The sequence below is a fragment of the Ornithodoros turicata genome, chromosome 3 (assembly GCF_037126465.1).
Source record: "Ornithodoros turicata isolate Travis chromosome 3, ASM3712646v1, whole genome shotgun sequence".
NCBI lineage: Eukaryota > Metazoa > Arthropoda > Arachnida > Ixodida > Argasidae > Ornithodoros > Ornithodoros turicata.
The window spans coordinates 54875585-54898817 of NC_088203.1; the positions used below are offsets into that span (position 1 = coordinate 54875585).

The 23233-nt window shown below is 46.4% G+C and overlaps 2 long non-coding RNA genes across 3 annotated transcripts in view; one reads left to right on the forward strand and one right to left on the reverse strand.

Moving 5' to 3' along the window:
* The window catches only part of LOC135388482 (uncharacterized), a 278759-nt gene that overhangs the window by 33510 nt on the left and 222016 nt on the right, over positions 1 to 23233 (reverse strand). The window lies entirely within an intron of this gene.
* LOC135387103 (uncharacterized) lies at positions 12971 to 14193 on the forward strand. 2 transcript variants are annotated; one of them, XR_010420855.1, is made up of 5 exons: positions 12971 to 13005; positions 13066 to 13109; positions 13198 to 13241; positions 13331 to 13374; positions 13464 to 14193. It is a non-coding gene; the product is annotated as an uncharacterized LOC135387103 (long non-coding RNA). The 2 variants fall into 2 exon arrangements; XR_010420854.1 differs by having other exon boundaries at positions 13198 to 14193.

A 23233-nucleotide genomic window follows, 5' to 3' on the forward strand; every position in this document is an offset into this window, starting at 1 on the left:
CTCAGCTGTCGAAAGACTTGATGCTGTGTAGGAAATCTGGACATCGTCTACGTAAAGGGAGTACTGGACACCAGGTAGGATGGCTCTCGCTATCGTGTTCATTTTCACAACGAATAGCGTAACGCTCAGCACAGACCCCTGTGGAACCCCGTTCTCTTGTACAAAGACGTCAGACAAAGTCGAGCCCAGACGGACACGAAACTTTCTATCTCTGAGGAAATTCTCGATGCACCTGTACATGCACCCCGTGATGCCACATGCGTGTAGATCTTGCAGAATCCCGAAACGCCATGTGGTATCGTACGCCTTTTCGAGATCAAAAAACACGGACACGCAGAACTGCCCTCGAGCAAAAGCCTCTCTGATTTGTGATTCTAGGTGGAGTAGGTTGTCCTGGGTGCTTCGGCCCGAACGAAAACCACTTTGGTGTTTGTCAAAGATGCCTGCCTCTTCCAAAACATATACGAGCCTTGCATTTACCATGCGCTCGAAAGTCTTCCCAAGGCAGCTGGTTAATGCGATGGGGCGATAACTAATAGCAGCAGATGGGTCTTTGCCTGGCTTGAGAACCGGAACCACTTCGGCTAGCTTCCAGCACAACGGAAGAGTTCCTTCTCTCCAGACACGGTTAAAAAAGTGGAGTAAGATTTGTTGCGACTGGGGTGTTAAATGCCGCAACATGTCATAGTGTATGCCGTCAGGGCCAGGTGCAGTGTTCTTTCTTGCTTGTAAGGCTCTCTGGAGTTCATGTGCTTTGAAGGGTATATTGTAAGGTGCTGTATCTTGTTTAGGTTGTTTAATGATGCGTTTTTCAGCAACAGTTTTGTGTGACAGGAAACGCTGGCTGTAATGCGAGGAGCTAGAGACGTGTTCGAAGTGTCCGCCAAGCACGTTAGCCTGTTCCTCCAAAGACGTACAGGGAACGCCATTCTGTGAAAGACAAGGCACTGTAAACCCTTTGTATTTCCCGGAGATCTTATTGATACGGTCCCACACAACCTTGGCTGGAGTTCGGGAGTTCAATGTACCCACAAACTCCTTCCACGAGTTGCGCTTGGCCTCCTCCCTTGTGCGTTTGGCTGCAGCACGCTTCCTTTTGTATTGGATCATGTTGTCAACTGTCGGGTATCGACGCAAACGAGCCCACGCCTTTTGTTGTTCCTTGCGCGTCCGTTTACAGTCGTCGTTCCACCAAGGCTTTGAACGCTTGGGCAGAGAGGACGACGTCTTGGATATGGATTGTGTAGCAGCATGTATTATCGTGTTTGTTATGAATTCGTTGGCCTCGTCGATACTCATGTTGTCAGTGTTGTGTAGGGTCAGGTCAGCCAGCACGCTGAACACCGCCCAGTTCGCATCCTGCAGCCTCCAGCGGGGTTTTCGCGTACACAGTACAGCATCGTCACACTGATACTCGACCCAAGTTGGAAAATGGTCACTGCCATAGGGGTTTTGGATCACGTGCCACTGCAGATCTTGTGCAATGGTCGCACTACAGATAGAAAGGTCCAATGCAGAGAATGTCCGTGTTGATGTGCTGCAGTATGTTGGTTGTGTTGTGTTCAGGAGTGTGATGGAGTGGCGGAGGAGTAAATCCTCAAGAAGTCTGCCCCTCGAGTCCAAATCTGAACATCCCCACAAACGGCTGTGTGCATTAAAATCCCCCATAATGAGGAATGGGGCTGCCACCTGGTCTAAGAGATCTTCGATATCCTGTCGCTGCACATCTGCTGCAGGAGGAAGATATATTGAGCAGAGCGTAAGTGGTGTAGAGAGATTCAATCGAACAGCCACAGCTTCCAATGTTGTTGTCAACGGCACCTCAACTGCAGCAATAGACCGGGATGTTAGAATCGCTACTCCACCTGAGGATCGCGAAACCACCGGGCGATCCCTCCTGAACATTTGGTAGTGTTGGAACGGATTTGTGTGTCCAGAGTTCAAATACGTCTCTTGGAGGCAGACGCCAATTGGCCTGTGCGCCTCCAGGAGGTCATGCACATCATCAACATTCGGAAGCACTCCCCTGCAGTTCCACTGCATGAAAATCTTTTGCGTATTCAGCATGTTTGGTGTACTTAGGGCGCTTGCACCCTGGCTGGAGGTGCCTTCGGTGACACCTTCTGCGAATGTCCTCTACCTCGACCCGGCTGTTTCCCCTTCTGTTGATCTGGGGAATTCTGAGGGGTTGGCGATGACTTCTGCGGCGTGCAGCAGTCATCGACATCCATCGACTGGGGTACGGTTTGGACCGAGCCCTCACCGCCCCCATTCCCTTCGGAAGAGGTATTGCCAGCCTGATTGGGGCTGGCGACCTCCTTGTGGCCAGCCCTTGGGCAGGCCACGTTTCCCTTGGGAGACACATGAGCTGTGTCCCCAACGTTTGTGTTGGGAGTGTTGTGTGGGGACTCAGTCTGAGTCTCCACAGATTTCCGAGGTGGCGCCACTCCCCTGCGCATAACCTCGGAGTACGAGCCCTTTCTAGAAAACGCCACCTGTGCCTTCGCTGCAGTATAAGAAAGATTCTGCTCAACTTTAACTTTCAGGATTTCCTTTTCGTCCTTCCACTGTGGGCAGGACCTGGAGTATGCTGGGTGGCTGCCACTACAGTTGATGCATTTCACGGCATTTTCACATGTTGGCGACTCGTGGTCTTTCCCCGCACACTTTGCACATGTTGCTTGTCCACGGCATGTCTGTGAGCCATGCCCAAAGCGCTGGCATTTAAAACAGCGCCTTGGGTTTGGAACGTAGTGTCGTACATTGCAGTTGAGGTAACCAGCATGTATTGTAGATGGAAGACTGTGAAGTTGGAATGATAGTACGACATGTTTTGTTGGTATTTCGTTGCCGTCTCTACGCATAATTATTCTCCGTGCACTGACCACTCCATGCTCTCTGAGACCCTCCTCAATTTCAGAGTCAGAGCACATCAGGAGCTCTTCCTCTGAAATGACACCTTTTACGATGTTCAGTGTCTTGTGCGGAGTGACCGTGACAGGTATGTCGGCAATTGCCTTCAGGGACTGGAGGGATACGCTCTGTTCCTTTTCTTGGACCTCCACCTGGATGTCGCCAGAGCGGAGCTTTCGAGCAGTGTAATTTTTGCCAATCGTCTGTTCCAGTACTTTAGCAGTTGCAAATGGAGACAGCTTCGACAATGACTTGATAGATTCATCTGCGTGTATGATAAGGACTCTAGGGAACCATGCTGGCTGTTTCTGGTAAAAAAACTCGGTTGCTGAATTATCTTCGGTGCAGCGCCTCTTCAGGCGCCGATCATGGGGGGTTTTAAGGGGTTTGTTTGCCATATGTGTTGTGTGTGTGATTCAGTGCGGAGGCCGTGCCGCCCACCACCGAGCCCAACCAGGGGACCGTGCTCCGCACGGTGGCACGTGCCCTCACACTATACCCAGGCGCAGGCGCGTAGCTCTGCACGAGGTTGACCCTTGCCGCCGCAGCGACTAAGCTGGATAGCCCTGGCCGGGCCTTCCAGGACCACCCGACTATGGGAAGCCGGGGTCAAAGCGGTGTGTTGCTTTCCCAGAGGGGCCTTAAGGGTCCTAAACATCCTCCGGGTCCACTCAACCGCCAGGGTCCCCTTTTCCCCAGACACGGGACAGCCACGCACAGCTAGGCGTGGGGGTCTCCCTCCCGCGGCGACCCAACCGTAAATGCGGGAGGGGGCTACTGCGGCTACTGCCGGGCGATGGGGGCGCCACTTTCCCGACGTATATAAAAACTTGTTTTATGCCTTTCTGTAGCTGCTGTACTAATATTGTGAGTACAGAGACATTCCTGCAGAACGTATCGGAGCATCATGTGTGCTATTGTTTGTATCATCTGCAGCAGTATATTGATAATGTTAATTATTCAATGACTTCAGCTAACATTTACATTCTTACTTCCAGGTAAACCTGTCACGCAGATGCCCTACCCCTTGGTATGCATAGTTCAAGATTGTACCGAAACAATCCACCTGGAGCATTATTCTTCAATTGGCAGTGGCATTACTATCACAACACACCACATACTGCATGTGTATGGTGCGTGTACAATGCATCAAACCTATTCTCAGGTACAGGCCAGCTGCTACGCAATTACAACATGAAACAACTGACACAGGGACCGTAAAGTCAAGTAAAGACCGTAAAGTGAAACCTTCCTATTTTGTACACCCGCGGTGCAGCCGAAGCGTGTCCGAGTTACAGAATATGACGGCAACAAAAAATGGAAGAGATCACAGCTGTGAGAAATGTCCCCCTTCTTCAATTTAAGGTCCTTAGTGGTACCTGGTGGTGGTACCTCTACCCACTCTTCACTGATAATTATTACTGATTTTAGTATATTCAATTCCGTTCAGATTCTACTCAATGGCATTACCTCTGGAGCTTTTCGAGCAGCAAGGACTTGTCTCTGAAGCGTCAGCCCACTTCTGATAGCTTTGGTGCAGTGCTCGTTCAAAGGCTCTAGACAAACTGAAGACAAGTGCTCACATAAAGAATTACAATGTAGACTGACAGCACTTGTTTTTGGACTCTAAAAACTAAAGCAACAAAATGCTGTGACCAGTATAGGGAAAAACGGGCAAAAGTCAAGGCCACTGGCTCATTTTGGGTCTTTTTGGTGCAAAGATGGGCCTATATTGAGGTAGTTTGGCCAGGGTTTTGTCCGACTTTGCAGGGAAAACCCTATCCTACTTCCAAGATAGGGAGGTGTCCGACATAGAGAATTTCGTCCCCATGTAGTTTCAATGGGAGCCTGCCCGTGCAATGAAATCGTGGGGAGTTGTCCGAGGTAGGGAGGTGTCAGACTTTGGAGGTCAGACTGTACTATAGAGCATTCTACATCATGTAATCTAACAGTTGTTCACGTTTGGATATTTTAACCATGGAATTTACCCTGCATGCACCATACCATGTCCAAACACTAACAACTGCTAGAGAGCAGCATGTACTGTTTCCGTATAGCATTTATGGCTTGCGTCCTGTGATCGAGAACAGTGATGTCTTTTTTCTGCTACAACCAGTAAACTACAGTAAAGATTTAGAAATACTGTGTCATACCATAAAGCACTATGGGAAATGGCAGTTTGAAAAACTGGAGAAGACTGTCATTAGAATGGGGGACATGTTCTACGGTGAAATTTTTAACAGTGTGTGCTGTACCACGTAATGCACTGCAGGCCTACCACAGTATGGTAATGCTCTGAATACTAATTTGCTGAAAAAAGGAATGTGTGCGTTTCTTGTACTAACTTCCCCTTATGCAAGGTTGTAGAAAAATGTTTTCAGCTAATGGGGAGGGAGAGGACATTATTCTGGAGTCTCGTTGACCTACAATGTGTCGTGTGTGAAGGTCATTTTGAAGAGTGTAGGTGGTAAAAGACTGTGTTCTCACATTCTTGGCAGTGTTGACTAAAAACCATAATGAACTAGAGAGTACATTTGTTGCTTCATATACTTGTGTCATGGCCAAGTATGTAGAGATACATCTGTCTCAACATGCAGGTGCCAAAACTGCTTTTTGTGCCTAAAATATGACAAATAGTTGTCTGTTCAACACCACTAATCATGTGCCGGCCTCCATGACCTGTCTGTGACATTCCAAAGTGATTAACATGTCCCATAGATGTGTGCAATGCTGAAGATGATTGTGTACCTTCTATGGATTCTTGTTTCAAGAATTGTACTGTGTGATTTGCTAACAGCACCTAGCTGTACCTTCACAATTCTACATAAAAATATGTCAAGTTTCCGGAAGGAAACATCATGAAGGTCCATAGCGAAAAACCCTGAGACGAGGGATAGGAAGGGACATACACAATGTCTCAACATAGCGTGTTTATGTCCCTTCTTGTATCTCCTCTTCAGGTTTCGCCATCATGGACACTATCACCAGCTCGCTTGCTGTTGAACCGTTCTTTCAACGATAAGGGTCACTTTCATGGACTGGATGGCAGCCAACATGCTGTCAATAAAAAGAATAATGGAAGGAGCTAAATATGATCCTTAGGCTGTGCGTGGTCATTGCTTTCTGACAAATGTTGACTTAGAATTTCAGGACAGTACCTGCAGTGGTAGTATTCTTGTGTTCTCACCCTTGTGGCCCATTGTGTGTCATCGATCACCTGTGATCTGCTAATATGCACATAGCTAAAACAAAGTATATTTGTATTTCTTTGAATACAGTTGGTACAGCACATTGTTTTTTACATGTTCTATGGAAAATATAAATAAAAAATTCTCTACTCTGCAAGTCTCCTGTCAGCCCTACAAAGCAGCTTCGAACTTCACTAGAAGCCACGTGTGAAACCTGGACCAAACTAGTGGTGAGGGTCCATATAGGTCATAGATAGATACTATTATTATTATTATTAGATCATAGGTCAGGCTTAGGTCCTGGTTGGTAGCAACGCATTTGAATCTTATTAAAAATTGGTGCAGGAGGTGACCAACATAACTAAATACACCAACTGACTCTCAACTGACACAAATTTTGTGGTGTTATACTTTTAAAACAACATTAATACGCCGCAGTGGTCTTTTCTCTTTTGTTCCTTTTAACGTAGAAATATTAGGTCTTCGGCATCACCAGCCTTAGTTGCTGAGCATGCAGTTATTTACGTTGAGCACTGCAGTTTCATATTTGTTTCTCTGGACAAGCAAGCCCGCTTCCCCATTTTGATAAGAGTCTTTCAGCTTTGACAGGGCATTTGTGGACAAGGAAAACATTTGGACTATTGTGTATTTTGCTATTAAGTGCACCGTACAAGGCAGAGGACACCATCAACCATTTCCACCAAGTTTATTAAATTTGTGATAAAGTACATATACCTTTTGTCACTGACTAATTTGGTGGCAAAGTTACTTGAGTGGCAGTTGTGGAATTTTAAGCACATGTTTAAAAAAAATAGGATATGGGAAGTGCTGACTGGTTGAACATGTGGAGTACCCAATATAATAATTGGGGGTTTACGTCGCGAGACACCTGAGTGTCGAATACACAGCACAGTGTAATGTTCCTTATCCTGGCAATGTTAGCATGGTTCAAGAAGTGGGAAATGTTGCACTACCCTTAATAACACCTGTTGGGCCCAGCAAACAGGATACACATACCCTGATCTGAAGACACTATGCCTAACTCAAAAGCAATATGAGATCGACCCGTACGTGTTTATTTGCGAAACTATTATGAATGAAATATGGCCTGTGTGGTATAGAACAATGCGCACACTCAAGTAAACATGCAAAAAAATACGTATAAGGGCTCTCGACCTACATGCCGCGATGCGCTCTACGAGATAAACAACACACTACAAAACTACATCCAACACTATTTGTGCGGGGCAACTCTATTGAGCACATTCATATAACCCACGAATGGTTCAACGAGTGCAATTCGAGTGGTCACGATACATTCCTACGTCGTTCATTGCAGTCGCGCTATGATGCTGCACAATATACGTATCTCGTATAACAAGCCTGGCAATCGCACGATGTGCATGGGCAGAAATACGGCCTTCTTTCTTTGAAGACCAGTCCTCTGCAGGTATATGCTCAAACGATCACCAAGTCTCACGTTGTTGCTCAATCGCTGCCATTCCTGCACTTGTAGTAAAAGCAGCAAACGGGTTGACGTGAATGGCACGCCGAAAACGATGTTGAGGTGAGTTCGCCGTTGTTGTTTCCATCGTTCAATAGTTCTCGGGATTACCCCGGACGAAACGCTCATCGTAGCCGGCGGCCATAACTGGATTTCCTCGCAAACGGGAGAAGACGCCAGGGAAGTCAGAGAAAGCCTCAGCTTTCATCCAATCAGACGCACGATTCTCTATCTACGTAGATGGAGCAGGTTTATCCCATCTACGTCACAAAAATGGCTGCGCCCATGGCTTGTTTTGGTTTCTTTGATGAATTAATTTTCGTAATAGGAAGACAAAATTGAGAAACGAAGGTGCGTTTCGGGGGCAGTTGGATGTGCTCGTTCTGAATATCACAACCGTTTCAACACAACGGGAAATCGGCGTAGCTGACCTTTAAGGCAGGGTTCCTTTTTCATTTTATTCATTCTATATGACGTAAAGACAGGGGGAAAGTCAAAGCACATGGCATCTGGCCTCTATATTTCTTCAGCATTCTCGGGTAATACTTGGTTTCTGAGGCAGGGACTTGTATCGTTGTCTGTCTCTTTACCACGTGAGCCTAATTTCAGTGGAGTTTCGAAATCGCCCTGTGGCCACGAGACTGTTCCTTTGAGCTATACACGTATTGCAAAAGCGAAGGTGATTGGGGCCTTGGTTTTGGAAAGCGTGCTAAATTTACAGGCCGTTTTCGGCATGCTGTAATGTGCACCCGGTAGTGTGAAGGTTATCCTCACATTTCAAGGGGCGACGGATATCTCACGGCGTGCACTTGTCATGTCGTACCTAGTACAGGAGCAGTCGACAGCATGAGCTACTCCTATCCTGGTTCCTCCAATCCTGTCACTTGTACTGCAGATGCCACACAGGTGAGTTGTCCATATCAGGCTTGTCTAGAGGTAGACACCACAGTGCTCAACTGATATTTTCTCACTTTGGTGAATGTTCGACCATCCAGCTTTGGTTCCACTTGAGGATGTGAAAAAATATCGGTTCTAGTTTGGCAGAAATAACAGTTTCATTCGACAACCTGCATGCTAATACAGGGTGTCCCAGAAAACGTGTCATTGAGTTATAATAAAAAAACTACGCCACCTAGAATCATGCGGTCAACGGCATTTGTTCTTATCAGGATTTTGCCACCTCCTGACGTGAATGCAATGTATCGTAAGTTTAATTATGTAAATATTTGCGAACTGAACTCGGAAATTTGCCAAGTAAAGTCACTTTTTTATCCCACCAATATGAAGAGCGTGCCAAATTCACTCAAATTCATGATAATTGACAGTGATATTCACGAGCTATCCCACCGGAAAAAATAGCCGAATATCATGCTTTTCGGATCACCGGACCATAACGCGCGATGACTTTTTGAGCGCAAGCGCTCTCAGTCCGACGAAAGGAGGTTCAAACGCCAGCCCACAGAGTGATAGTAGAAAAAGTAACAGTTCCTAAAATTGGGAGAGGGAAAGCATTATCCCAGCGAAAGTCGGACGTGATAAGCCATACCTGTGTTATCTCTTTCTGCGATGCCGGGGTGGGCTGGGTTTCCAACCTCCTTTCGTCGGTCTGACAAAGATTGCGCTGAAAAATTCATCGTGCGCTATTCTGTGGGAGCTCCGTAGAGCACGATGTTCGGCTATTTTTTCGGATGTGATAGCTCCCGAATATCCCTGTCAATTATCATTAATTTGAGTAAATTAGACACGCTCTTCACATTGGTGGGGTAAAAAAGTGACCTTTACTTGGCAAATTTCCGACTTAAGCACGCAAAAATTTACATAATTAAACCTACGTTACACAACATTCACATCAGGAGGTGGCAAAAACCCCGTAAGAACACATGCCATTGACCGCATTACTCTAGGTGGTATAGTTTTTTTATTATAATTCAATGACACGTTTTCTGGGACACCCTGTATGTGTAGAGCCTTGTCATAGAAAAATGATTCGGACCAAAAGCCTAGCACGAAGATTCTGGGTTCCGCGAAGCCGCGTGAGAAGTTCCGCAAGCAGGACGTGCGTTCCAGTTGCATGTACATTTCTTGACGAAATCTATGCAACAGCTTTTCCTAAAACTGGGATGTTTTTTCTCATAATGGTTTGAAAATTCCCCCGCCTGACATTCGAAACCTAGGGTTTTGTACGCAAGCAGAGAAGCGGATTACACATAGTTGTGGAATCGTCTTCTCGCCCTCAGTTCCAGTCACCGGGGTTGCACGCGATCACGTGAGCCACACAGCTGCGTTCTTGTTTACCGCATTTCGCTGCTGGGCGGAGTGTTTGGTTCCTGCGGCTCCTATTCCCCAATTTGTGGCATCACGAAGCTGCACATCTAACTCTGTTTTCCTCCTGTCTTAAACGCATCTGATGTTCGGGGGAAGAACAAAACAATCCTGCGCTCAGGAGCAACCTCACATTCGGAGCCGCAATTGTAGCAAAGCTATACGCTTGCAGCGTTCTGTAGTAGCAAGCAGGGTTGGGTTTCATGAGTGTACGGATAAAAGGACAGTCCGGAGCCCCTGAACCTGAACTAAACGGACGCTAGCATATGATTCCTTATAATTACAGTATGTATATTGCATGCAGTATATCCGTGTGGGGTACAATCTTTTGAAAGCAGAACCTGAATGCCCGTCGGGGTCCGGACTCTCCCTTGAAGGCACAGACGACATGGAAAGTTGCGACCAGGCGGGCCCAAAAATCAAGGCCTGTGTGTCCATCTCTGATCTACACCTGTTGTACCATGTGCTCCATACTCCTGTTTTTGGGGACATATGTACTCATTTGGTTCTACTTTATCTTCACAGGAGCGAGGTTTAGTTGACACGGAATTGCGCGATGGCGTCAGTGGTGCGCAGATCCCATCCTTGACGTCCTCTGGTTACAGTGAGGTACACTGTGAAAAAATACTGTGATTTCTACGGGTGTTTAATAGTATCTGACGACGGCGTGTTACCGCAATCAAAAATACTGTAAAAACTACGTAAAACGGTGGCGCCATCATCATGCGCCGGCCAAAAACTTCAATGCGGAGGCAAGGTCAAGCCAAGTACGGGGTATCGCCCCCATTCGCAACCGCCGGAAGCGGAACATGGTGCGCGGACGATGGTTGACGAAGGAGGACGAAGCGGTTGTTGTAAATCTCAATCTCGTGAATGCACATAGTCCGGTAAGCACATTTCTGTTCGCACATCCTGTTCTTTGCGATTGGAGCGCGATGCACCGTATGCCTGGGGCGGATTACTGGCCATTGCATCGGTGCGTCGGCCTAACGTGGCAACGCCCACCGTCGGGCAAGCTCGTGCTGCCGACGCACGGTCTGAAGTGGGCAGTAAGGCCACCGTCGTCCGCTGGGTAGGCGAGCCTCGCCAGCGCGAGGAGCAATGACGCTACTCTCGATGGCAGACGCAAGTCTATCAAGCAAAAAGCCTAAATTTGACGACATTAACTTACTTTGTATTTACCTCTAAGAAATATAAATTTTGTTACCGCGTGGAAAGAAACCTTCTTGCACATACTTCGCTAGGTGAGCACGTAAGACACGAATCAACCAATGCGAATGCAGTGCAGTGTCGTCTGCTGCCGTCATCGGCTCGAGGAGAATCCTTCGGTGCTCGGAGCTGTCTCTTTTTCTTTTCGCGCGAATATGTGGTGAGGATTAATTGCGTATTTATTTTAGCATTACATTCGTAGAAGACGAGGACGGTAATCTGTGCACTATACGCCGCGTGGAAGATTGCTATACTGACGAAGATAAAGTTATTTGGTGGACTTACGGTGTGCTTGCTGAGCTTTTCGAGTGACCTCCTCCTCCATTTTAGTTGTACAACTAAACTAAGCAGTTATTCGGGTAAGAGCTCAGGGCGACACACAGCCTTCTGAGGCTTCCAGAGAGTTGCCGGCTACAGCAAGCAGCCAAGCTCAAAATGTGTGGAGCGGAGGCAGATGTCGACGGAGGAGGAGGCAGGTGCCACCATTAATATCGCACCAACTCCTTGAAGAACGAAGGAGAATGGTGGAACAACAACGGCGGACCGCAGGAAGCATTGACAGCCTATACTAGGTATGCCAATCAGAGTAACTAACAATACGGACAATAAAATACGTGCTGGCTCATTCCCGTAGGAACTGGTTCCAATATCACAATATTATGCGCACAAGCTTCTGCAGAAAAAGCATACAAATGAATAGCGCAAGTATTGCTAGCTTTTTTTTTTATTGCAGTGTCCAAATATTTCATAAATAAAGAAATGTCATGTTTGTTGCAAGACGAAGTTAACTTCACAATGGTGGGTTACAAACACACTAACTCAGCTTGTGGGTGATAACATTCCCTACATGGGAGACACTCGATGTCATGTCCATGTTTCCATATACATCCTGTATGTGTATACACGAGGCTTTGGAACGTCGGAAGAAGGAAACAAACTGCTCTTCTGACAACCACGTGAAGACATCCTTGTGAACACAAAATGTCCTCCTTGACTTCACTGAAGCGGCTGTTTGTTCCACTAGAAACGCTACACGAGCGTCATTTTCAACGACGAACATCGCAGCGTTTTGCGTCGGCTGACCTCCTCGCCCAATGGCTACGAACGCCACACGCCTGGCGACGGTGGCAGGCTGCGAGTAAGGTCACTTCTTCCTTCTGACGACGAAGCGGGTCACGTGCAGCACGCGTTACTATGAAGACGACGCTGCGCTACGCACCGACAAGTGGCCAGTAAACCGCCCCTAGTTTTTGTTCAACTTATGGGACACCAGGAAATCGTGGCTCGCGTTTGCTGTGAAGGGTCTTCCTAGTTCTCCGTGTGTCATGCGTCCTGGCTCGTAGGGTGATCAAGGCACTCTTATTGTAATGTATCGTTGCGGAAGGTGCCCTTGTGTTTTTAACACTCTGATGAGCTAGTTGGCCACCGTAGAGGTGTACATGAAGCGAGCAGAATACCGTGCTGTCATGCATTATGTGTGTACACGAACTATGCAAAGCTCGGATGTCACATTTTGGGACGCTACAAGAACACACCAGGGCGGTCGCCTCGAATCGATTTGCTCTCCGAAACCACGAAGGTATGTCACGTCCATTCGTGTTTGCGTCTGTTCACTACGAATATAGAGATAGTGTCGCACATGAAGCAGTACATACGAGAGAGTCATGATCAGATGTCCTTATATGAACGCTGCCAGAAGAAGTTCCGTGCCGTCTCCGTGTTTTGTGTGCACCATCTTAATATGTTCTTCCTTTGAAAAAATAAAACAGTGAGTCTAATTTCCTTTCTCTTTGAACTGTTTTGATGCCAGAGCTGACTGATGGGTGCACATGGTTCCTTCGTATGTTCTTCCTTCGAAAAAAATAAACGGTGAGTATAACTGCATGTCAATTGCCCTGCTCCCTATAACAGTTTCCTTTCTCTTTGCAGTATTTTGATGGCAGAGCTGACTGATGGGTGCACATGGCTCATTCGTATGTTCTTCCTTTGAAAAAATAAACGATGAGTATAACTGCATGTCAATTGTCCTGCTCCCATTAACAGTTTCCTTTCTCTTTGCAGTATTTTGATGCCAGAGCTGACTGATGGGTGCACGTGGCTCATTCGTATGTTCTTCCTTTGAAAAGAATAAACGATGAGTATAACTGCATGTCGATTGCCCTGCTCCCATTAACAGTTTCCTTTCTCTTTGCAGTATTTTGATGCCAGAGCTGACTGATGGGTGCACATGGCTCATTCGTATGTTCTTCCTTTGAAAAAAATAAACGATGAGTATAACTGCATGTCAATTGTCCTGCTCCCTGTAACAGTTTCCTTTCTCTTTGCAGCATTTTGATGCCAGAGCTGACTGATGGGTGCACGTGGCTCATTCGTATGTTCTTCCTTTGAAAAGAATAAACGATGAGTATAACTGCATGTCAATTACCCTGCTCCCATTAACAGTTTCCTTTCTCTTTGGCATTTTTTAACAGAAAATCTGTGGCAGCACAACTCCGTCATGCGTGACAGGAGTTCTGCCGTTGCGATAGCGTCTGACTGCGGCGTGGGCACCTTCGCCTTGTCAGCCATCAGCTCCAAGGGCTCTTCCACCGGGTGGGAGCTGAAAAACTCAAAAACAAACATAAAAACACACGCAAGAACATCATGCATTTTAACCAACACGCTCTACACCTTCTCGGGCATGATTACAGCGTTGCTAATAAGAGTCACATGTATTTTTTTTTTCCTTTCCGATATGCTTTTGAAGCACACATCGCGAGAAACCCAAGGAAGGCCAAGGAACGTGCATGCCGCAGGAACCGGATCCTGGCAGATTACCGGAAACAATGTAATATCAGCTGCTGTTAGTTTTTTAAATACATAAATTTGTTCACACAGTGCCCTCTACATATTTGATTATGCAGTGACTATGACCCATACAGCCTTGCGGATACTGTGCACACCTGCACTTTCCGTACAGCCCTACAGACCCTGTACAGTCCTACGAAGTTTGTGCAGCCCTACGGAGTCTTACAGTCCTACGGAGTCTCTACAGTCCTACCGAGTCCTTAACTTACAGACTCCGTAGGACATGTCTCCTAATTCCGTACAGCTGATGTACGGAAAAAGTCTCTACGTTTTTGTTTTGTTTTCGAATAGAGAAGTTTATAATATAAACAACTGCTCGTTCTTTCCCGACGAAATTTGTTAAATACCGTAACAATGGGTGATGCGCAAGCATTCTAGAACTATCTGACACTGAGTATATTTATAGATATAGTTTTCCTTCCTTACACGCATATTTTCGGGGGGGGGGGGACGTGTCAAAATAGCACATAGCACTTTACTAACCTACCGTTGTATTACTTACAGGAAGCTGCAATTCCTGTTACCCCATGCGTTGTGTACACAGGGGACTCTGCTGTGTATGCTGAGCAGCTTCATATGTACGTCGACACAGTTTTTGTTCTAAGAATAATTGATGCACAAGAAGGCTTTACAATCCTCATGATTGCCTACTGGCTGTTCACAGTGGGTACTCCCAAGCTCCCCCATTGAAAAAACAACAACCATTCTCGTACTTTTAGGGGACCTGTGATTTAGGACATTTCTCCTCCAACGTTAACATCAGAATTCCCTGGTGTTCTACACCAAGATCCCTCTGCCTGTCTGTCTGTGTGTGTGTGTTCTGGTGTTGTATGTCAGGATGCGTGTTTTTTCTGATGCTCCAGTGTTGAACATAATGATACCTCATGCAAAAAAAAAAAAAAAATACGTACAAGACAGCACAAGCATAATGTTCAACAGTGGACGATAAGAAGGCACCATGCAGGGATTCTGGTTTGCAACATGCATATATGACTGTGCAACACTAAACCAACACGCTCTACTCGTTATTTCGTTACTATACGCTGCTTGGGTGCTAATTAGGTATCAAAGGTTTGTGACTCATCTAATCCCGTACGAAAATTCCGGATCAAACTTGATCAGCCCAGCTCTGCTTTTAATCAAGCCGGATCAAGAGGAATCCGCGGCCGTTCAGGTCTCTTCCAGTTGGTTCCGGGCTGGGTCTGCCTTTATCCTGCCTGAAGAAAACCGTAATGTCCCGAATTCTGATCAGGCCAGTACAAGCTAGTAAGGTTCAGGTCGCGGACCGAAAGCGAACCTGGTATTGGTCGGTGTGGGTCGGGTTAACACCAGGCCTACCGGACCCGGGATGTGAGTTGGGTCGTGTTTTTTTTTTATTGGGTGGTACCCATTAAAGGAATTCTGTACAGAGAGACCGAACCCTTTCTAATGTTGGGGCTATAATGTCTAAATGAGTTCGAAATTTATAGCCCGCCACTATTGGTTTCTGTAGTTATTACAGAACACCGGTAATTAACTGCATTTAACCGTTCGGTTTTCGGTTTCGCCGATGCAAAAAATAAAAATATACTTGCAATACATTCATACAGACTTTTGTCTCAGAATGAGGTTGTTTGAATTCGTGCAATGCATTAACTAAGATAACTTTATTAAATGAACTGGCGAATTAGTCAAGGAAAGGTAGCATTTTTCTGCATGGATTGGGAAGCCTGTCGCCATAGCACAGTATTCCAGTCAAAATCAATGAGTTTTTCACAAGATTTGTACAGAAATTTGACAGCCGAAGATACGTCGCTTTGCGAAGTATGATCGGTGAAATTTGCGTTTGCGAAACTCTCGGCTCCCCCTTTATCGAGACAAAGTGGAAAGAGCGACACGTTTTATTCCGATCGAGGGTCTTGTCGCCGTCATTGTTAGTGGCTGCTGGATGAGGAAAGCTTCACATTTGTGCGCGGCTTTAATGCTGCAAACCAGGACTGAACGGTACCCCGACCAAGGCTCGATGACTTCAAAACAGATGTTAATGCGATGGCGCTTATGTGACAATGAGAGAATAAAGTCAGGGAAGTAACGGTGAGCGGGTTCTCCACTTCGAATATAGCGTCGCCACTGCATTTCCCGCCGAATTCCGGCTATGTACTCAGGCTATGTACTCATTCAGTCGGTGGATTCGATCGCTGTGCTGTCTGACGTTTTTCCTGGATTTTCCTCACACACTTTCAGACATATGTCGGTACAGTTCGCTAAGAAGTCTCCCCTGGACACACATCTAGGTGAGTTTAGTGAGGCCGACAACGGCGAGTCCTTTCACCAGTGATGGCCACTAACTACTTCTACAGTAGTTTAACTATAAGTACTAACTACTTTGCGATTGAGTAGTTTAACTAGTAGTTCAACTACTTTTCAGGGGAGTAGTTAAAACTACTTTTTTAACTACTGCAATGTAGTTTAACTACATCTATAACTACTTAACGTTGTCCACCAACACCAATCCCTTGTAGTGTTCTTGGACACCTAAATATCAATCACAAGCAATAATAAACTTTGGCTCAAGCCATTGCTACGATCGTCAAATACAAAGCTTGCGGCGGGATTCTTTCTATGCCTACGCGATAAACTAAGTTGCAGAATTATTTCACAGCATATGAGGCTTCACTAGACAAGCATTAAAACTAGAGGTATGCAAATATTCGAAATTTCGAATATTTGCGATATTCGATTCGTATTCGTATTCGAAAATTTGATATTCGAAGTTTTCCAATATTCGTAAAAGTTCGAATATGTATTCATTTTTTTTTTTTTTTTCGCATATCAGAGCAGCTTATTCCGAAGCTGTTTCGGGCTGCACACTGGAATTTGTACGTTGTGGCGACGAACATGAATAGTAGAACAGCTGCAAAGCGACGCGCGGAGCTTCCCAGGTACGCTCGCTTGCGAATGCGTCGCTATACGTTCGGTAACCGAAACCGAAACTAGTACGGAGTTGTGTGCGGTCGCCATTTTAGACTCCGCCCCAGCGAAACCCGAGACCGCGGTACGTTTCATACATCGTCAGCACTGTCGCGGCTTTAGTGGATTGCTAGCGAACGCTGAACATTCGTATGAGGCCTACAGTTCGGTGAAATTACGGTTAAATATCGAAATTTTGTTGACGTTGAGCTGAACACCGCTGTTCAGCGTCCAATTGCATGCACAGCCAAAACCTGCGTTTCGAATGCGTCTTTTTCGGTTTCGTTTTGTGGTTGTCAGCGATATATGATAGACTCATGGTCGGGTGCGATGACGGCGATAATCGAGGAGTGGGACGTGTTGATATTTCGACATAGTTTCTCCAACTCCGGCGCACTGCGACCGTATGAAAGCGCCAACTAGGGCAACAGTAACGCTGCAGTCATTTTAAACTGCGCTAGCTGTTGTTACAGATGATAGCAAGACGCATATATAGCCTTAAGTCCGACCTTCACGGAGCGATTTTGCTCGCGACTCACGCGCGTCGCCGTCGGCGCGACAAAGTTTGAGGCCCGCGCGCATATTTCCGCCGTGAAATGAAAGGAGCGCTGAACACGAACGTCGCGGAAACAATCACGCGTGATACAGCCATACAACATCGTCGAGGATCGCAGTTTTACTGCGCTATAATGTATGAGGCCGTTCCAAACTATGCATTACCGTAACTAACGGTGGTCTCACGCGTGAGAGCAGTGAAACCGTGCACTTTCTCGCCTTCACGACAAATGCGGAAGGCATTGTCAATGCAAGAAGAGATCACTTGCCACCATCATTTTCCTTCTGAGGTGCTCATCACTAAATCATCCCACACTCTGAACATGCCATTGCTCTTCACTTCCATTCTGTCTGTTTCACCAGCACTTTACAATGCCAACACAGGTGTTCACTGTTCATGAAAGATTTTTGAAATGAAAGTTGTTTCTTGCGGTATTCAGCTTGCCTCATGAGAACAGCACACTGTTTCATTGTAAAAATAATTTTACTGTACATGTGCATATAAGCATGTATGCCCTATGCTAAGCCAATACATTAATACATATTCCTCATTAGCACTTGGGACATTTTTCTAAGGATCGGCAGAACACAACTGTGACGATGCTTGTTTTCGGGGCTTAATTAACTTAATGAACTCTTAGAAGCCGTTATCCTATGTGTGATATTCGATATTCGATTCGAATTCGAAAATTTCAATATTCGCACACCTGTAATTAACAGTGAAGATTTAGTACACATGCACGACACAATTGCTCTGCACCCCCGTTCTCATCAAACAAGTAGCTCAAGGCAAAATTCGGAAGCACAATCGTGCCCTAGAGCTTGCGGCAAAATTGGAAGTAGTTGGCGCCTTCAGTAACCTAATTACTGTAGTTACCTACTTAAAATAGTAGTTTAACTAGTAGTTGCCACTACATTTCTGCAAGTAGTTGATAACTACTTTTTAACTACAATGAGATAGTTTAACTAGTAGTTTAACTACATGTAGTTAACTACTGGCCATCACTGCCTTTCACCATCATCAAACAAGTAGCTCAAGGCAAAATTCGGAAGCACAATCGTGCCCTAGAGCTTGCGGCAAAATTGGAAGTAGTTGGCGCCTTCAGTAACCTAATTACTGTACCGTACTGTACTGTACTGTAATTACTGCACCACCACCGCCGCTCGCGTTCGTTTCCTCCGACCCGTCTGACCATTGTGCAGGTGGCGTCCATGGGGGTAGACGATTATTTCGTTTCGTGGATTTCAAAGACGTTCAAACCATAGCCGAACACCGGAATGAAAGGTAAGCAGACAAACGTTTGATGCATACCAGTGATCAGACGTTTAATACTGCCCCCTAACAGTGTGTATAACTGAAGTATGCCTTGTCCCGTATTACATCACTTTCCGCCGGTCTTCACACGATTGAAAAAATCACCAGAATTATTCTGGTGTTTTCTGATGTTCCTGGCGTTAACACTAGACTCTTTTTATGCTTGTAATGTGCACATCAAAAATTTCTGGCGTGACACCAGGGTGATTCTGGTGCTGTCGAGTTCTCCTGATGTCAACACCAGAGTGGCCGACTACAACACCAGAATGATTCTGGTGCCTTCTAGAATGCTTGGTGTGTGCACTAGACAGACGTAGTGTTTTAATGTGACCGTTAGAGCGGTCTGGTGTGGTTCACAGACACCAGACCTACAGGCGCCAGGGTATAAGCACTACACGTTGTTACCATGAAAACCGCTATTTGCAATGACCATGAGTTCCTTATAGAAGTGTCACACTGCAACAACTTGACACCGATTTGTCGGCCAACACCGTTGGTGGGGCCGTCGGTGTCGGTGTCTGCAGCACAGTCACACTGCAGCGACAGCAACGCCCGACAAATTGGTGGCCGACACGATGTTTTGTCGGCAGACTCTGTATCTCGTGAGACCAACAAAACACCGACGCCGACAGCAGTCACACTGCACCACCGACAATGATAAACGAAGACGAGCAAAGCGCGCGCGCATACGTATTCGCATACCATTTTGCTAGTTGCGCTTTCGATCGCGATGGCAGACGACGCAATAGACGACACGGTGCAGCAATCTTTCTTAATTTTTGCACAAGAAGACGAAGTCAGCCCACCACAACGGATAAGGGAGTGGAGTAGACAGTGGCTTCTCCGCAGGAAGCACCCAGGGTGCTATGAAAACCTTCTGCGGGAGCTGGCGTTAGAGGACACAGCAACCTATCGCCGGTTGCTGCGAATGAACACGAACACATTGGAGCTCCTTCTTGCCAAGGTTGGACCTCTAATACGGCGTCTCGACACGCCGTTTCGCGAGGCCATTCACCCAGGGGAGCGCCTGGCCATAACGCTCCGGCACCTAGCTACACGTGAGCGAGATAAATGCGCTTGGATGTGTGGTTCACACGTTCGTTAAAGGCTTTCTGCACAGGCCGAAACGGATGCCAGATCTGACATGCGCCCATGCAAAGCAACTAAAGCAGAACCCGTTTGCAATATCTCGTCGCATCTGGGTCTCATCGCATCGTCTCCAACTCTTGGTTGTCTTCATGATTGAAGTGCTTTGCTTCGATCGAACACGATCATCTGTTCGTCCGTCGGAGCTGTCAGAAAGCGAGGAAAAGCTCGCGGAAAAGGACGATGACGTTACGTGCCATGCCGAAAATTGCGAAGCGAAACCGAAACTGGAGCATAAAGAATGATATTTTTACACTGCTCTGCTTTGATGAAGAAAACTGTAGTAATTGAAATTTTGAAGCCAACGAGAATATGTTGAGCACTTTCACATTACTTTTGCTTTCCGGAACTGTGCAAAAACCTCTTAAAAATGCATTGCACAAAGCATTGGTCTATACTGGTGTTTATGTTCACCGACTAGCTTTCTGCTGCTTTTAAAGGAGCAGTCTAGAGGCCCACAACTTTTTTCTGTTTTTGGCAGTTTTCACAGTTTTCCCACAATTAGTGCAACCGTAGCTAAATTGGGACGCCTGCAATAGCTCCCCGAACCTCCCGCGCGCGAAACACCCTCCTTCGCCTTCACGATAGGCACGTGATGAGCGCCACCACACACGTCACGATGTGACGCAAGTGGTGAGGACGCTCCTCATTGGACTTGGGATCACATGATCGAGGTGAGCAACATCGCCCAGGCCGGAGCATCTGCTACCGCTTGGGAGACGCCATGCGTTCTCCGGCTTCGTGATGTCCGAAACGAAGGTTTTGAAGGCTGTCAACGACACAACCACGATTTTTTGGGACCGCAGGCACCACGGGAAGAACGAGTGGTGCAGCCCGAAATTAACTGCGTTTGTACAGCAAAAACCCCGTGCTTCTCGACAGTGTGCAGCCTGTCCGACAGTTTTCACCGCACAGTTGGATCAGTGGCTAACAGGTGGCGCCACAATACCGCCTCCACACTACCGCTTCGCAATAGCTTTCTGCTGCTGTGAATTCTGAGATTGCACAGAAGCCACGGATATATTACTCTTGTGATCGTAATCTTATTTTCTAACGCTGCGTATATGCTTCTTCTTTTAAAGAAAACGTGATATAAATCATATAAATAATAGAAGTCACGAAGAAGCAGCTAGCAATGTTCGTAGCAGACGGTTTTTCCTACGAACGAATGAGGGGCTCTCTACCACGAACGTCACACTAGAGTGGGTGTGGTCTGCAGTTGGAGCGCTCCGGCTTGTCACCGCGGCAGCGATTTTCCAAATTAATTGCACCGTGGTGATACAACTTTGGACAGAAAGATTTTGTGGGAATGCTTTTCACATACTGCTTTACAAGATGACAGCAATTTTGGGCCATGTTAGATACCACTTTAATGCTCCTTTAAGCCTGCATCTGCTGTACACGTATCATTTATTTAAGTTGCAAACTGTTAATTAACATGCCTTGACACTGATGTATGATGCTGGCGATTTATTCGAGGAGAAACACAGTCCTCTCTTGAAGGTAATTTTCGTGTGGCAAGAAACACAATCTCAACGAACATTGCCGACGTGTGCAAGGCCATATGCAAGACACTAAGGGAGGACTATGTCATAGTGAGTATCCTGCACCACGAATCACAGCTTCTCCCACCTAGAGCAATGTCTTTGAGCAAATGGTTTTGTTACTCTTGCTTTTCTACAGGTCCCAAAAACGCAAGACCAGTGGTGTGCTATCGCCGACAGGTTCCAGGAACTGTGGCAATTCCCCAATTGTCGCGGTGCCCTAGACGGCAAGCATGTCGTCATCCGACCGCCTCCCAACAGTGGAGCCTTGCCATCATTCAACTAGATCACCGCGTGTTTTGTTGGCTCAACTAGAAGCGATCATTCAGTATCATTCTGATGGCCCTTGTAAATGCTGATATGAGGTTCATCTATGTTGACGTTGGGAGGAACGGGAGGATGAACGACAGTGGCGTCTGGGGCTCCTGCGACCTGAAGCAAGAGATCGAGGAGAGCACTTGTGCCCTACCACGCCCAAGACATCTACCTGGCTCGGACACAAGTGCCCCCTTCGTAATAATAGGAGACGAGGGGTTTGGCCTGAAGCCGTATCTCGTGCGGCCGTATTCTGTGAAGGATGGTCTAACACCATCCTCCAGAATTCTCAACTACAGGTACGAAGCCTTGATTTGTAGATGGAGCTGCATATACCGGGTGATCCAGAGCAACTACAAGTTTGTCAAATACTGACGCGGGTCGGTGGTGGATTATGTCATGCTGATTAAACGATAATGTAAAGTAGAAACGGCTCGCAGGGACTTCACTAGCAGGCAGACGTCAATGAGGGAAAACCAAAACTATCGTGGTACCTAAGTTATGGCGGCGATCCCAACTGGGGCCCTCCGGAGGGCTGACGTCAGTGCATAAACCATATAAGGGTGTCCTGCTAATGTTCTACTTGTTACTTGTTTAAAAGGTCCCTTTGTAAGAGATACTGTGGATGAAATTACATTTGAATTGTATCTCTACCTTGGCATTTTCATGTAGAGTTTGCTACCATGGTTTAAGAGAGGGGACAAAAGGTGCATTCTGGATTCTAACAACGATAAATAACTATAAGCTGGTAAAATGTTTCTGCAGGCTGTCTCGAGCGCGACGCATCGTCGAGAATGCATTTGGTGTCCTGAGTAACAGGTGGCGTATTTTCCAATCACCTATTCGTCACTCTCGAGAGAGGGCTGGTAACATCGTGCTCGCCACTGTTGCTCTGCACAATTTCCTGCGGACAGTACAGGCAACCCGAGCTCTGTACACACCAGCGGAGGTGGTTGATGTCGAAGACGTAGCTAGTGGTAATTACGCCCAGTTTACTTTTCCTTTCTGAAATATTACAGCATCCAAAATAAATTTGAGGCTTGTAATTTAAAACAGGTAATGCAAGCTTGTAGGTTATTTCAACAGACAAATGGAGGAACATGGATGTGATGCGATTTACCACCGCATTCTGAAATGCAATGTGCCATACATTTTGTCCATGTAGTGGTTTGTTCGGTTCACTTGTGCCACGGTTACATTTTGTATTCTTATACAGTGTGTCGCAAGAAAAATGGTCCAGAGCAGTTCACAAAAAGAGTGATATACGGAAACCTCAGGCCCTGTATGTCGAACTTGAGTTACAAACATGTGCCAGATCAAAAGTAGCATGGGATACCACGGAGGTGGCCTGAGGTTTCCGTTTATCGCTCTTTTTGTGCAGCGTTCTGGCCCACTTTTCTTAGGACACACTGTATCCATTGCAGCG